Here is a 15,685-nt window from a genome sequence, read left to right on the forward strand (position 1 = left end):
GGTGAAGTGAGCTAAAGAACGATGATGAATTCAACCCAGATCTGTGACTGGGGTGAGTGTCCGATAAGTTTCAGCGCTCCGTCCATCATCTCCTTGTGTTTGCTTTGGTCCTGGGCTGTCCCCAGTCCTTGGGGCAGGGTGAGAGGGGATAAACAAATGCAGGTTTTCTATTGCACCCTTTCTTGGGCACTAACTGAGGTATGCACTGTTAAGTACTCCTTTTGTTTGGGGTGGTCTTTGTTCCTGCTGCTGGATATAAATATAGATATAAATTTAATTAACTTGACACAGCCGGGTGACAAAAGGCCTGGGCTCTGATCCTGAGCTGAGGAACAGAAATATGACAATGACAATTCTGGATGACCCACAAATTGTACAGATAACTTTTTGGAACCTGCAGATTTGATTTTCTCGCTCAGGTTACACCCCATTTCGAAATGCCACTGGTCGATGTAGGCCAAGAGGAAGCGAAACGGCACTCTAAGGCATTTTTCTCCTTGTGTGTATAACATAATGTCACTACAGACAAAACAGAAATCCCCTCTACTTTCCATATTAGTCTCTACTAACATTATAAGACCTACCCCAGGTCACTATCTAATCCTTGCTGTGTCACGGCAACCTTATTTTAAAAGGCAGATACTGGCGGTAAACATGTGCAGTCCATTTGCCATGTGATTTCCGTGGGTGAGGCACATGCAGTAATACTCACCCATAGTAAAAAGTCCAAAACCGGGTGATCCAAAAAGCAAAATCTCTACTAAAGAGGTGGAACTCAATTGCAGCACACCATATGAAATATCACTCATAACATCTTCGATGATATCATTGATGATATCACTGCAACATTTGCAATGAAACTAGTGATAAGAAAACTGTGCATGACGGGGGTGCGAGTTATACTTAACTTAGGGCACAAGTTATAATTGCCAGAAATATCTATAACTTGTGAATTTCAGTGTTTTTTTTATTTGAAACAACATTGTCACTGATATTCTCACTTAACTACAATGTTACTTTAACCTATCAGTGGAAATATGCATAAATATATTTAATATGTTGGAATGCATTTTATTAGTAGGGCTAAGTAGATACCTACCACTAGTAATAACTCCACAATCACAATATTAGGCCCAGTCAAGGGCACAATAAATAATTCCCTTGCTCAATCCTTAGGAGCTGGCTGCGAACAGGCAGGTTTAACTTAGGAAACTGGTGTGTAAAGCATTTAGAAACACAAATACATAAAAAAATAAGTAAGACACAGCACACAATAAAAGTCCAACACCAATGTATACAAATATGAAATATTATTTTATTAAAATGACACCAACACAATAAAAGTCTAATGTAGGGAATAGGAAATATGAATTTTTATAAAGAAACACTTTCTAGTGCATAAAAGCCAAAAGCACTATTGTGGGGCATCTGGTCACGCTTTACAAAGTCAAAGTTTTAGGCCACTCATGATGGAGCACTGGTCGGATGCAGTTAGCAGTTGGACCCGGTTAAGTTTTTACCTTGTGGCTTAGTCACATTTTTGGAGCTTTTTCTCTTGACGTTGAGCGAGGCTCCTCATCATTCCGTCTTTTGGTTCAACAGCGGCAGCCAAGTCGCAGTTCAATGTGCTGGCTTGGCTCTGGACAATGGATCTGTCAACTTCTGGAGTTTTTTTATAAAAATTCGCCAAATATTCTGAAACTTCTGGATCTTCTTCCAGAAGGTTGTTTTTGGGTTCCAAAGTGTCAGCAACACCAATCCAAGGTTCCAGAAGCTCTGACTGCTCCTTGGGCTGTTGGGACTATGGCTTCCACAATGCCCCTGGCCAAATCCTTCAAAGTCCAGCTAAAGGTGGTCAGCTGGTTTCTTCTTGCTGGAGTTGATGAAGTTATTAACCTGTTACTTTCAGGGAGTCCCCACTTTCACTTTTCAAAGCAAGGCAAAGTCCTTAGGGATGTAGTTCCAAAGTGTGCAGCAGGTGCAGTCTTTCAGAGTGCAATCCTCTTGGTACAGGCCAAGGTTCCAGCAGGACACTCCTTCTTCTTGTTGCAGTTTCAGGCAGGGATCTGAGTTGCTGGGTAGCTCACCCATATTTATCCAGTGTTCTTGAATGACAAGCAGGAGGGGGCACCCCTGACCAATAGGGTACAGTGTGTCACCAAGAAGTATACCAGCTTTGTCCAAAGTGTTGCATATTCTTGTCCCAGAAAGCACTGATGTTTTAAAATCTAAAATTGAGAAACTCTCTCCTGGAGGTTAAGATCTGGCTAAGCCAACCCACTGGTGTGGTTATGTTTCTCCAACACTCCCCTTCCAGCCCCTCTGCTAATTCAATTATTGGGACTCCTATTATCTGATTGGGGGTAAAGGATGTGGGGATGAGCCTGTGTCCTGTCCTAACTGTAATTCCCTCTTTGAAGACCACTTTGGTTACTCTAACCCCATCCTGCATGTTGCTCTGCAACTGCAGATCTCCACCCACCAGATGTCCTTTGTCTCTATGCAGGCCACTTCACATCTCATCAGAGCAGTTTGGCTCAGCCTGTCAAAGGCTCACCAATCAGGAGAGGTCTGCTGTTAGGCTGGATTTTGGTTCATCAGAAAAGCAAGTCCTAGAGCTTTTTTTCTGTACTAGGTATAATACATTAAAAAAAAATATCTTTTCCTTTCTTTTAACAGGTAAATCATAGGATTTAACCCAGTTCTGTTATAAATAACCATAAAGCTGGGTATTGTAATCTTTTTTCTTCTATACTTTTGTATTATCTTATGTTTTCGCTTCCTGTTTGTTCTATATGCATGATTATGTTTCTTAATGTATGGCAACATCGCAGATTTATTTCAAGGGTGGTTCTGACCCCCTGGGGATGGGGGAACCTAATTAAAAGTTAATTTAAAAGGAAAGGTAGATAGATATAATAAATCTAACCATGGCAAGTAGTTGGATGTATTCTAACTATCATGTTAATACTTTGTAGTATATTTTTAGCTCACTCCTGTCAATAGTTATACTTTATTAAATGATTCTCATGTTAGACGATGGAGCCAATGTGCTACAATGGGGAAAACAAAATTGGGAGGTTTTCACTCACCAGGGCATATAAAACATATTTTATTATATCCCTGCTTATTTTAACGATGCACCCTATCCATGGGGCACCTGGGCAGACCTTAGGGGTGACTTATATGTAATAATAAGGTAGTTTAAGACTTTGGAAGTACCTCAATCAAGCAATCAATCAAGCAGTATTTGTTTAGCATGGATAATCACCAGCGTATCCAGGCGCTGTGCTGCTGCACCTTTAATTACAAAGTCGAATTTGCATATCATTTTAATTTAAAAGCACGGCTGACTTTTAAAATGACAGCAGGCACAACAGCAGTGCACACTTAAATGCATTAAATCTGCTAAGCCTCTAAACCTACATGCCCTACCATATACTACAGGCTTACAGGTAGGTTGTCATACCAATTGTAATTACACATAATTACCATTTATTTTTTACACAGAGCACTGGCCATGAGCCTGATTAGCAGAGCCCAGTGCAAAATCAGAGTCAGTTACAAACAGTAGCGGTCAAAAAATGGGGGTCAGAACATATGCACATAATTGTTTTTACTAAAACAGCTCAAAGTGATGACGTGACATTATGTTTAGATTTAGGTTTGGTGTTAACACCTTAATGCATCTTAAAAAGTTAAACGACAGAAATTCACTGAAAAAATAAAGGTTAAAGTGACATAGTTAGGTGTTGGAATGAGACACAAGCTAATGTTAAAAAATGGTAAAAAAATGAAAAACGGCAGTTACTTTTTAGTAAATGAGCTATAACTTGCATACCCATCATGCCCTGCATATAGCCTCACACATCCCATAACATCACACATGACAAGTTAAATGACAATATTGATGACATTCCTCAAAACATCTCAGTTACAGACTTGGTCAGACCCTACATCCAGTACACATCAGGACTTAGACTCAGTGCCCAGGCTCCAGCAACGTCCTGCACTCTACCTTCCACAAGCATCAAACCTTAACTGCACACATCTTGAGACAAACATAGGACAAGTTTGACGCAGGGCCTAGCCTGTGGTCAGAAACTGCACCAATCCCTCCATAAGCCACCAAATCACAACCCCCACTATGCACAGACTTTGGACATCTACAGTGGCAGTTGTTTCCAAGGTCTCATGTCACACCACTGTATCCAACATACAACATGGGTTGGGTGGTGGGCTTGCCCTATGACTATATCCTGTGCCCAACCCACCTCATGTGGCCAACACCTACTGTGCATACCCTTTGGCCTTCTGCCCTGTACACCAAGGTTGGCTGCAGGGAGGGCCTCACCTGTGCCCAAGCCCTGCGCCCACCTCTCCATAACCACATAACACCCTACTTGCTCAGCCTTTACCTTTGCAGCAATAGTTACCCAAGGTTTTTATTATTCATTGATGTTGAGCTGACAGCTCTCTGCAAGCAACCTACATTACTACACCCATCCTTTTGGTAAATGCAATTACAAATATACTGAAATCCATCAAAAGTGCTTCACTTATGAAATATCCAATTTATTTTGCATTTTTCTAAAGCTTAGAGACAGGCCTATTAGTTTCCAAACACTGATGTAGGTCATTGCATTACTCCCATTTTGCAGAGTCTGTAGCAAGCTGTTAGAATCATTGGTTGAGCTCATTTGTAACTTCAACAATGCTATTTAAACACAATCAGTAATGTCATCAATTATGTCATTTAACACATCATGATAAATGTAATATATGAGGAGTGCATGATGTGTTCACAAGCTATAATATAACTTGCGTATTTCAGTGGTATTTCGTTTTTTTAACTTTAGCTTGAGTCTCATTGCAGCACCTCACTATAATGTCACTGTAACTGTTGTGTTTATTCAGTGAACATATATATTTTTGAACATGCATGGCTATGGAGTTAAGAACAGTTAAACTATCTTTACCTAAATATATTTATCTCGACGATATTTCGATTGTAGGTATCTTTTTTTCATAACATATTTTATTGGATTTTGACAACATAATCGGGTTAACACAGCCCCCATACATATATAAAACAGTACTGGGTAAATACCTGTTAACCAATAAGAAACAAGAAAAAACAAAAATGGCACAGACTTTGCCAATTCCGACCTCCAACCCAATGTGTCCCTGATAGAGCCACATCTAGGCACATTCACGGATCTCCCAATGTACTATCAGTTTATGACTTCATATGTATTTCCATATCTATGTGAGCTTCAACAGAGTCCACAGGAGCCAGGACTATGCTTCTATAATCAGCCCAATGCTGTCATATTTTAGTGTGTTTTTGTGGGCAGCCCCTAGTCTGGAACACTGCAATCTTGAAACCCATGCAGGGATCAATACCTTTCTTGCAGGCCCCCACTGAAGGGGGGGAGTCAGTCTTCCACATTCAGGCGATGTCTCTCTTTGCAAGTGTGAGTCCAAGAAATAACCTCTGCCAGACTCAATGTCACTCCATGCCAAAAGTGTTGCAGTTTCTCACAACTCCACACTGTGTAGAGAAAGGTAACCTCTTCTCTCTGACATCGAAGGCAGGTGGGTGATCCAATGACAACCATACGCCATAACCGGTGTCTGGCATAGTATACTCTGTGTAAGGATGTGAATTGAATCAAGTGGAGACAGGAGTAGGTGGCCCCCTTGCAGAAAGTCCCTAGGGCTTCCGTGCAATCCTTATTGTCAAACTCACCTATGTCACCCTTCCATGTCATCTGGAGGGTGGGTAGGTCTGTGGGACTGTTTGTGACTAATGTGATTTTATGAGTGCCCAGGTCACCCATTAGTAGTTTGCATTCCAATGGGTTGAATTCTGGTAGGAGCTGCATACCTAGCGATGAGGGGAGTATGGCAGGGAGTATAACTGTAAATATTTATAAAACTGGCCTCGATGAAGCTCATACTTCTCTTGTAGATCTGGGAACGATTTTAACATAATGCCCCTCATAACATCTCCCTTATGTTTTCCCACTCGATGAGTCTCCCGCATCAATCTCCCCCACCACCCCATTCTCCGGAGAGAGCGCCTCCAGACTCATATACCAACCTGCATCACAGGGGTAAGGAAGCTTAGACCACTGCCACTGTATAGGAGGTCGAGGAGTGGGACATCACCCATTGCCCATCTCTCCACCGTCAGTGCTGGATCATCTTAGGTGCAGTACCACCAATCAATTCAATTCAATTCAATTCAAAATCTTTATTCGGATACAATAAATATCCATAGAAGCATAAATACAGAATCTCAGATATCACATTTTTAGATAAAACAAAATGCGGCAATTTCATCATATGTACAAATACAGTAAAAAATAAAACTCGACAAGAGCTGTCAATAGTATATACAAATGAATTTTACAAGAGGTAAGTATCAATGGGTACACATGGAGTAACGGGCACGTACTGCCACTTTCAAAAAGGATCCTACCCGGAATGTTAGCTCCTCATCTTCCAAAGTGATGATGTGCCCATATGCAGCCTTATAATTAATCATCGGGATAGTATTAAAAAATGGTATTAAAAAGTGTTTTGTGTATTTTAAATAAAAACTACAAAAGAATTAAAAATGCGTCATTGTTTGTTTACATTGAGCATTACAAGGGCAGGGGAGTTGGTCAAGATTAGAGTTGAACCCCAGAGGAAAGCAAAGCAGAAATTTCACAGTATCGACCCTTAGTCTAAAGAGCAGGCTCCTCTCCCATCTACCATTTGGTCTTGAGAGATAACTACAGGGTAGGTGGGTTCTATTCTCAATCGTCATGTATCGGGATATTAAGGGTTTTTGTGCCTCTATTTCATGTCTATTTCATGTCTAGATTTGCTGTAAGCCGCCTAAAGTGCCTTCATTAGGCTTTTTTTACTTATGCCATCCGAGTCGGTTGGATTTAAAAATAACCGCTCAAGATTTACGCTGGCCAGTCTATTCCTGACACAGGCGAGCCAGTGTATAACCTTTACTTTATCACAGCTGAGACAATCTTTACTTATTTCCCTAGTTAGCTGCACCGCGGGGTTCTTCCAAACCGCGAGCCAGAATAAAGCGGGCCGAGTTTTTGATATAATCTTCTATGTAAGGGATTTTCAATTCGCTGTGGCAAGCGTATTGTGATGTGGAAATAGGGGCACCCAATATTTTACGACAAAATCTGTTTTCTTCCCTTTGTATACTGTCACACTGCCTAAAACCCCAAACTTCTGCTCCATAGGTGGCAGTGGGGATGCATTGTAATTTAAAAATTTTAGAGCTAGCAGAAACGACCTGTGTCTTTCCGGGCTGGGGCAAGCCAAGTATTCTGTTAATCGCTCTAGAAAACTTTTTACCGCAGTGTGCTACATGCTCCGCCCATAGGCCGTTCCCTGCAAAAAACAGTCCCAAATAAGGAAAAGTGCTAGTGCTCTGTAAACAATCTGAACCCAAAGCAATGGTATTATTTAGGTACTTTTTCGATCCGCACGCCATTAAAAACGATTTCTTAAAATTTTTTCAAAGGTCCAAGCTTGCCATAAAATCTACAAAGCCCCACATCAATAAGCGTAGGCAATTTGGGGTGCATGCCATTAAAACCGCATCATCGGCGTAGAGAAGGGCCGGGTGCGTGTTGCCATTAATGATGGTAACATGAGGTGTGAGTGATACCAATGATCCGCTCAGATCATTGATGTAAAGAATGAATAGCAGAGGGGCCAGGACAAAGCCCTGCCCGACCCCTCGCCCAACCCTGATGGCCTTTGATACCTCACCGTAAGAGGATGGACCAAAGCCGAGACCTATTAACAAAGTCAAAGGCTGAGGTCAGATCCAAGAATGCCAGGAAAATAGGAGATCTTTTTATTATTTATTTTTTAAAATTATTTTTATGTTCAATAAACAGTAAAATAACAATAGTCAGGTGACATCCATTCAATACATGTAAATATCCTGGTATTCCATCTAATATTCAGCTTGGATTTTTTAAGGCCGCTCTAGGGTGGGTTATATACTATCGTGGCGTCCCACCTTTGCACGTATCACCTCATAAAAAATCACAGTATTCAGTTGCACATGGCTAATTCACATCATTTCGTCAGGGTCTTGTACTACAATCGGTAATGTGCATAGCTCCCCCCTATATATGTTCCATCCTTGCCACAGCCGTATCCATTTTTTTGGGCACCCCCTGCGTACATATACAGTTTTTTCAGCTACCATAGCTATATCCATGTCTTAACACCATTCTGTGATAGTGGGGGCGGCCGCTGCACCACAGTGTCGTGCAATATTCTTCTTTGCCATCATCATTCCCAAGGTTGCCCATGTTTGTAGTGTGATATTAAGGTCTGTAGGCTCCCATATATTTAAGAGGCAACGCTTAGGATCGGGTGGGACAGGGTGTCCGCTGAATCGTGTGATTTTCCCCATTACCAATCCCCAGTATTCCACTATCCCAGGGCATTCCCAGATAGTGTGGAAAAAAGTGCCAGGTGCCCCACACCCCCTCAAGCAAAGTGGAGTGTCCGCTCTCAGCATGCGGTGAAGCGTTAGCCGTGTGTAGTACACTCTGTGCAGGATCTTAAGTTGTATCAGGCGAAGTCGGGATGGGATTGCCACTTCCCTGGGTGATGCTAGTGCGTCCTGCCAGTCTGAGTCGTCAAGTTCTCCCAGGTCGGCGACCCACTTATCACGGAGTTTTTGCATGGGGTCAGGTGCATTATTAATGATCTTCCGGTATGTCATGGAAATTGCCCTTTTGTCCAGATGCCTCGGGAAGGCTGGTGGAGGGCAGGATTGCCGCCTCTAAAGCGTTCTTTATTTGGTAGTATCGGAAAAGCTCCGTTGGCGCCATCCCATATTTGGTTTGAAGTTGCTCGAATGTAATCACCTTCCCCTGTGTCCAGAGGTCTCCGACCCTGGAGATGCCGATGGCATCCCATTTGTGGAATCCCTTGCTCTTACACAGTGTGCCCAGTCTGTTTGTGACCCAAAGTGGAGTGGCCCTTGTGATTTTATTCTGCCAGCCCAATTTTCTATGTACTGTGTGAATAGGAGATCTTTTAGCTAATTCTGTATTTTCCTATGATCAGGTTGAGGTTAAGGCACTGTTCAACGGTGCCAACTTTGCTCCTGAACCCCAACTGGCATGGATGGAGGATGTGACCCTCCTCGGCCCATACCCTGATCTTGTTAAACAGGATCCTCCCTAAGATTTTCAGTGTATTGTCGATAAGGGAGATCGACCTATAAGAACTTGGGTTAGAACGGTCACCCTTTTTAAAAATTGGCACGATGATACTGGTACACCACGTTTCTGTGATTAGTGAAACTGATAAGTTGTTAAAAACATTGAGTAAAAGAGGTGCCCAAAATTCAGGCTGATGTTTAATGAGATCAAGTGGCAAGCCATCTGGGCCTGGCGCCTTATTGCCCACACTCTGATGTATTGCTTCCTCTACTTCTGTAAGGGTTATCTGGACCCTGGTAGCTACCAGATTCTCATTCAGAGCCGTGTGTTAGGGCTGGAGCTAAATAAATCTTTGAGAAATGATTCTCCCATGACTCGCTACTGATGTTACAACTGATGGGAGACAGCGGGTGACCTATAGATCTCATGGCTTCAACAGCCTGCCAGAAGCCTTTCCCGTCTTTTAATGTAGCAGCACATGCTAATTTATCCCAGTGTTCCTTAACTAAATTGAATTTTCTTTGTTTGATGGCAGCCCTATATTGCTGGCTGCACAGTTTAATGGCCATCTGGCCCCTGGGGATTTTTGCGATTGTCCTTCTAAGATCTTTATTTGCAGCAGAGCAAGCGCTATCAAACCATCTGGGACCTAAGTATGTTTCCTTAATGGGCCTTGGGAGCATATGTTTAATGTCCTCACATAGTTGCGTAAAGGCACCGACTACATCTATGTTGTGTTCTTTAAAAGTCAAAGAGGTGTCTACAAGATCCAAATGCGCTTTAACCACCTTGCCCTGTAAAGTTGTGTTATCGATACCCCGCCAGACTAGTCTAAGATTATCGGTAGAGGCGGACAGATCTCTTGCACCACACTTTTTACTTAAAGTTGGTCTAGGGGCGAGTCTCAGGGTTACATTTAGCGGATTATGATCTCCTTGAGTGGTATCGACCACCTCAGCTTTAAGGAGGCAGTCTTCCAGTAAGGGTGATATGAAGACATAGTCAATGGTAGAGGCACTACCCCTTCCTCTATATTCGTGTATGGTATGTTTGACACATTCACAGTCCGTAACAATCACCATTACATCCACGAGGTTGTGTGTACATAGATAATTAACCAATTCGATCCCCCTATTACAGGTAAGCATGTTACTAGGTTGGTGAGTGGCAGTATGGCTACCGTTGTGAATTTTAGCATTAAAATCTCCCCCAGTATAGTGTATAGTGCTTATAAATTTAAATACATTAACAAAGTTAATATTTGGTAGATTCTGAAAATCGTTATTATAGAAATTAATAAAACATATGGAAACCCCTCTTTTATAAATAATTGCCTGGTATTTATCATTATCAGTGTCCAAGGCCTTTACACTTCCACCTGCAAGGATGTTTTTCCAGATTGACAGGCCTCCTGAAGGGCGACCCAGGTTTGGAATGGAAGCGAGAGAATGAAAACACTCAAACCCCTCCAGAAATAAATCTCTGGTTGCCCATGTCTCCTGAAACATTAAGATGTCATGTTTTTGGACGAATTCTATCCAGTCTGGCAAATTGGTTTCGGAAGCCATGCCGGCGACATTTCAACTTAATATTTTTAAGTTGAGATTACGTGCAAGCGTGGGCACAGATGGAAGGCAAGGGCCCTGGGCTAAGGGTTCGGGATCATAGTCGAGGGTAGGCCCAATGGGGATGCAAAAGCCTCTATCTGGGGGTTCATAGGATAAAGGATATGTATTAGAGGACACAGCAATGGGAGGTAGTCAATCCTGGTTGTCCAAGTCAGACAATGACGAGAACATATTGAAAGTGGGGACAGGGGCTGCGGTGTTGTGGATGCCCATATGCGGTTTGTAAAAATAGCCCAAAGACAGAGCCCAGATCTGGGTTGAGACATTGGGGTGGGACTCCTGGGCTATTACAATAGATTTCACCAAGGATAGGTTTCGGAAGTTAAGAACTACACAATCCCCCTCGATGTTTTTTGGGAACTGGCCCACCCATCCCACTCTGCGCGTTAGAATAATGTTATTAGTAAGTGATGCCCTGAAACCCTTATGTTTTGACAGCCAGTCGACGCTTTTGTTGCATAATTGGTCCCATGTTTCAACCTGATTTTCTTTAAGTGGTGGAACTCCTGCCACTACATACGGACAAGCCACTGGTGGTAGATCCAAAAGCTCCTGGCTGCGCTTTGGGTTTAGAATGAGCTTTGGGGCTAAACCACCCTCTCCTAATCTGATGCCTTTGCGAGTGTCAAGAGCTAGGGCCGCAATGAGGCCGTTATTAAGGGAATCAGAAGTTAGTTGCACATTTTTCTCTGATCGATTGTGGCCACGGGTAGCAGCACAACCAGTGTTGATGGTATTATTTATTGCCCTACTAAGCTCTGGTACAAAGCAATCTTTTACTTTGTTACAGGTTGCGCAAGTACCAGTCGTTGGGGCAGTTATTGGTGCGATAATCGCGATGTCACAATTAGGATTGGGTACGTTAGTCAATGGCGCCATCGCAGAATCAACCAGCTCTCTACACTGTGTGTTTACAGTAGCACTAAGCATGTTCAAGCGTTCCAATCCTTTACACAACACATCAAATTTACTGTCCAGTAAGTCTCTGATGCGTCCATACACAGTGTCTATAACAAAGGTGGAGAATTCATCACCTTGATTTTTGTGGCCATCTAAATAAGGATGGCCTACATCAGTCTGTGTTCCAATGGATTTGCCCTGCTCTTTAATTAAGGTTTGGGTAGCACCAGCAATAATTGATGACCAATAGATAGGAGGCATAATAATATGCTCGAACATCGGCCATGGCAATGCCCAGGAAGTACTTGGACTTGCAGCATTTCTGGAGAGCGACGCATGCCTCGCCTCCACTCCACAAGAACTGATTTAAAACCAAATTCACCTGTCGAAATGAGGATGCTGGGATAATATTGGGTACGTTTTGGAGATGATAAAGCATTTGAGGGAGCGAAACCATCTTAAAGATAGCTGACCTCAGGAGAAGACTTCACCTCCTCTTTAACCTGGGGCAAAAGAGGGTAGATGTTGCGGGTCCACGAGACAGTGGAGTTTACGGAGAGGAATACCCCTTTATATTTGAACCCGGCAGAGGCCAATGTCAACCCGCCAGCCCACCCCATATCTCCTGTGGCTCCGCCCATGGGCAATACCACCAATTTCTCTATTTTGACATACAACCCGGATGTCTCAGCAAAAATCGCCATTATCCGGAGGATGCGGGCCCTGAAGTCTCGGGATTAGTAATGAAAAACAACACATCATCTGTATATGATGCAATCCTATCAGAAACTGCAGCTGACAATTCAAAGCCTCTCACCTGGGCGATTATCCTCACCCAAGTGGCCAATGGCTTCATGGCAAGGAAGAATAACAGGGGGACAACGGGCACCCCTGCCTCATGCCCCTATAGATCTGAAAAGGAGCCGTGACCGTACCAGCCACCTGCACCGAGGTGGTCAAATCAATGTAGAGGAGGCGGAATTAAGATAAAAACCACAGGACACAATTAAGATGGCTCAGGAGAGCAAAAAGGTATGCCCAGCTGGCTGAGTCAAAAACTTTGTCTATGTCAGCCATAAAGACCACTGCAGGCCCTTCTAAGCAGTCAGACATGTGGCTCTAAATAGCATAAAACCCACTTGGTCTGGGTGATATAGCACATTAATCTGCTGCCTAGTGTTTAGCGAAGAGTTTTACCTCTACATTTAGGAGAGAGATAGGGCAGTACGAGGAATGATCTTCGGGTGGACGACCCGGCTTAAGGAAGACTACTATCTCAGCCTGTCTCCAATCTGGCGCAAGCACTGATTCTTCCAGTGCTGAATGGATTACTCCTAGCAAATGTTTCACTAGTTGCGACATATAGGGCTTCAGTAATTCACTGGGGAAGCTATTTGAATCCAGGGCCTTAACCGCTTTCATCTCCGCCAGGGCCATGGACGATTCATTTTCAGTAATTATTCCCTCTAATGAAACATGGGGAGTATCCAACAGGGATCGGGCAGGCAGGTCCTTTATAAATTCTAGGATTTGGTCTCTATCTAATGTGTCCCTACACGTGTATAGAATTCCGTAGAAGGCTGCAAAGGTGTGTGCCACTGCCTTTGGGTTAGATAATAGCATTCCATTAGTGTTGCACACCACTGGGACTGAGGAGGCAGTATGCTTGGCCTGGAAAAGCCGATGTAGCATCCTACTCGATTTGTCCCCTCACTGGCATATGTGGCTCTGTGCAGCCTGCTATGCTAATTTAGCATCATAGAGGAGCATCTGCTGATACTGCTGCTGAGCAAGATGTAAGTGACGTTGTGCAGCTGCGTTGCCTGTCCCACGGCTACTCTCATCTATAGCTTGCAACCGAGCCTCTAGAGCCTCGAATATGCGAGTCTTGTGCTTACGCTCACCCATGCAGTAACTGATATTTACGCCTTGAATGTCAGTTTGATGGCTTCTCACAGTGTTATGTTGGAGGGTACCAAGGGAGTATTAATGGAGAAGTAATTGGTAATAGATCTAAATAGGAGAGCTTTATATGATGGGTTCTGCAGGTGCCACAGCGACATGCGCCATCGAAATGAGGGGCGCTCTGGGCCAAAATGGGGAGTAGTCAAAAAAGCCTCTCAGCAGGAAATCAATATGCGACACTGTGTATAGCTCGTGGAGATCAATAGGTAATCTAGCCTAGAAAATGGGCTAAAAGTATGTGTAACCGGCTTCGGTTGGATGGTATGCTCTCTATGTGTCAGTCCAACCCAATGCGGTCACTAAGAAGTTCAACCTTGATTACCCCCTCTCTTGCTCTGCCCCCAGCACGACATCAGTCCGCCTCTGGATTGAGTACGTTGCTCCAGCCACCACCCATAACAGAGAGACCCCTGGCAGCTCCACATACAAATAAATGTATTCACGAAAGCCTGTCCCGGCGGTGGAGTATGTACTACCTAAGGTGAGTAATTCCCTATAAAGTGTACCGGTCACCATGATATATCGACCATAGGTATCTGCCGATATTCTATTGGGTTAAAATGGGACCCTGCGATGAATTTGTATGCTCACTCCCTGTGAGCCCCTAGAGAACCGGAAATGAAACATCTATGTGTATCCGAAGCGATCCAAGCACTGTAGCTTAGATTCTATAGGTGAGTCTTCTGTCTAAGGAGGTGTGTGGACAAAATATCGAAACACAAATATCGTGGGACAGAATATCGTGTCAAACATATCGAGGACAAGAATATCGTGAAGGTCATTTCTTATGGGTAAGTAAAGTTTTACTATATATAACTCCACATATATGTACTTTGGTATATCTTCAAGGTACGTAGATGTGGAGTTAAGAATAGTAAATTTATACCTATCTATTTGCACTCACCTACTCGGAGGATGTCAGCTCCCAGTCTCTTTGCCTGTTTTAACACAGCATTGTTTTACATTTTTTCAAGAATGCCCCAGACATTCCATGTAAGAATTGTTATGTGGTCCACAGGGCCGTCACTCCCCGCGCGATTGTTGATATTTTAGCCATATTCTGACATTATTCTCCTTTAAAAAACGCCCTAAAATAAATTTAGCAATCGGTATTCATGGAAGCACTAAAAAAGTGGCCGATTGACTTACATGCGCTAACACTCCTATATATCGTGTGTTCTTCCTTTGACCTAATTTTACTTGGCACTCGGTTTCATAGGGCATTATCTCCATTTAGGGCAGAGTGACCTCCCTGCGCAGTGAAATGTCCAATTAAAATATTGAGGGGGAGGTACTGTTGCCCTGATTAGATCTCATCGTCCTTGACACTGTCAAGTAGCGTCCATACTTTTGCAAATTGTTGGCTTTTCATATGCCTATTTATAGAAGCTTTTCTCGGTCTTTATTTAAATTTTGTGTGGTGTCCCTTTGGCAGTCAAAATGTGCTTCTTGCCATCCCTTTATTACTCAATATATTTCTCCTATATTCCTTCTCCATTGCTGCGCAGGCACCACAGGCAGTTTGTTGCACGCTGCATACAGCAATTTGATAACTTTAATACCATTTCTATTTCTTTTGTGAACAGATTTCAATTTCCCTACGTGAAATTGACTTCGCCATCGTGTGCTGAAGTTTTTTTTTAATTGAAAGTTACTTGATAGTGAAATAAAATGCAGTAACATAAAGGGTACCAACCGCGTTATCCATTCCAGGAAACGACTGCAAGATGTTCTAATTTCTTCCACACTCACACATAATTTTATTTCAGTAATACCACCTTTCAAAGGCAGAAGTTCTGTTTTTCAAAATATGTTCGCACAACAAGAACACGCAGCTGCAGTTTTACATCCATAACTGATGTTAAAGTACTTATTCTGTAGGAAAATTAATAAATGCAGTTTTCAGTATGCGTGGAACAAATGAGACCACGGGATGCACATAGTAAGCCAATTCACAAACTCTATTTCTGCTTG

This window comes from Triturus cristatus, chromosome 5_1 (genome assembly GCF_964204655.1).
Source record: "Triturus cristatus chromosome 5_1, aTriCri1.1, whole genome shotgun sequence".
NCBI lineage: Eukaryota > Metazoa > Chordata > Amphibia > Caudata > Salamandridae > Triturus > Triturus cristatus.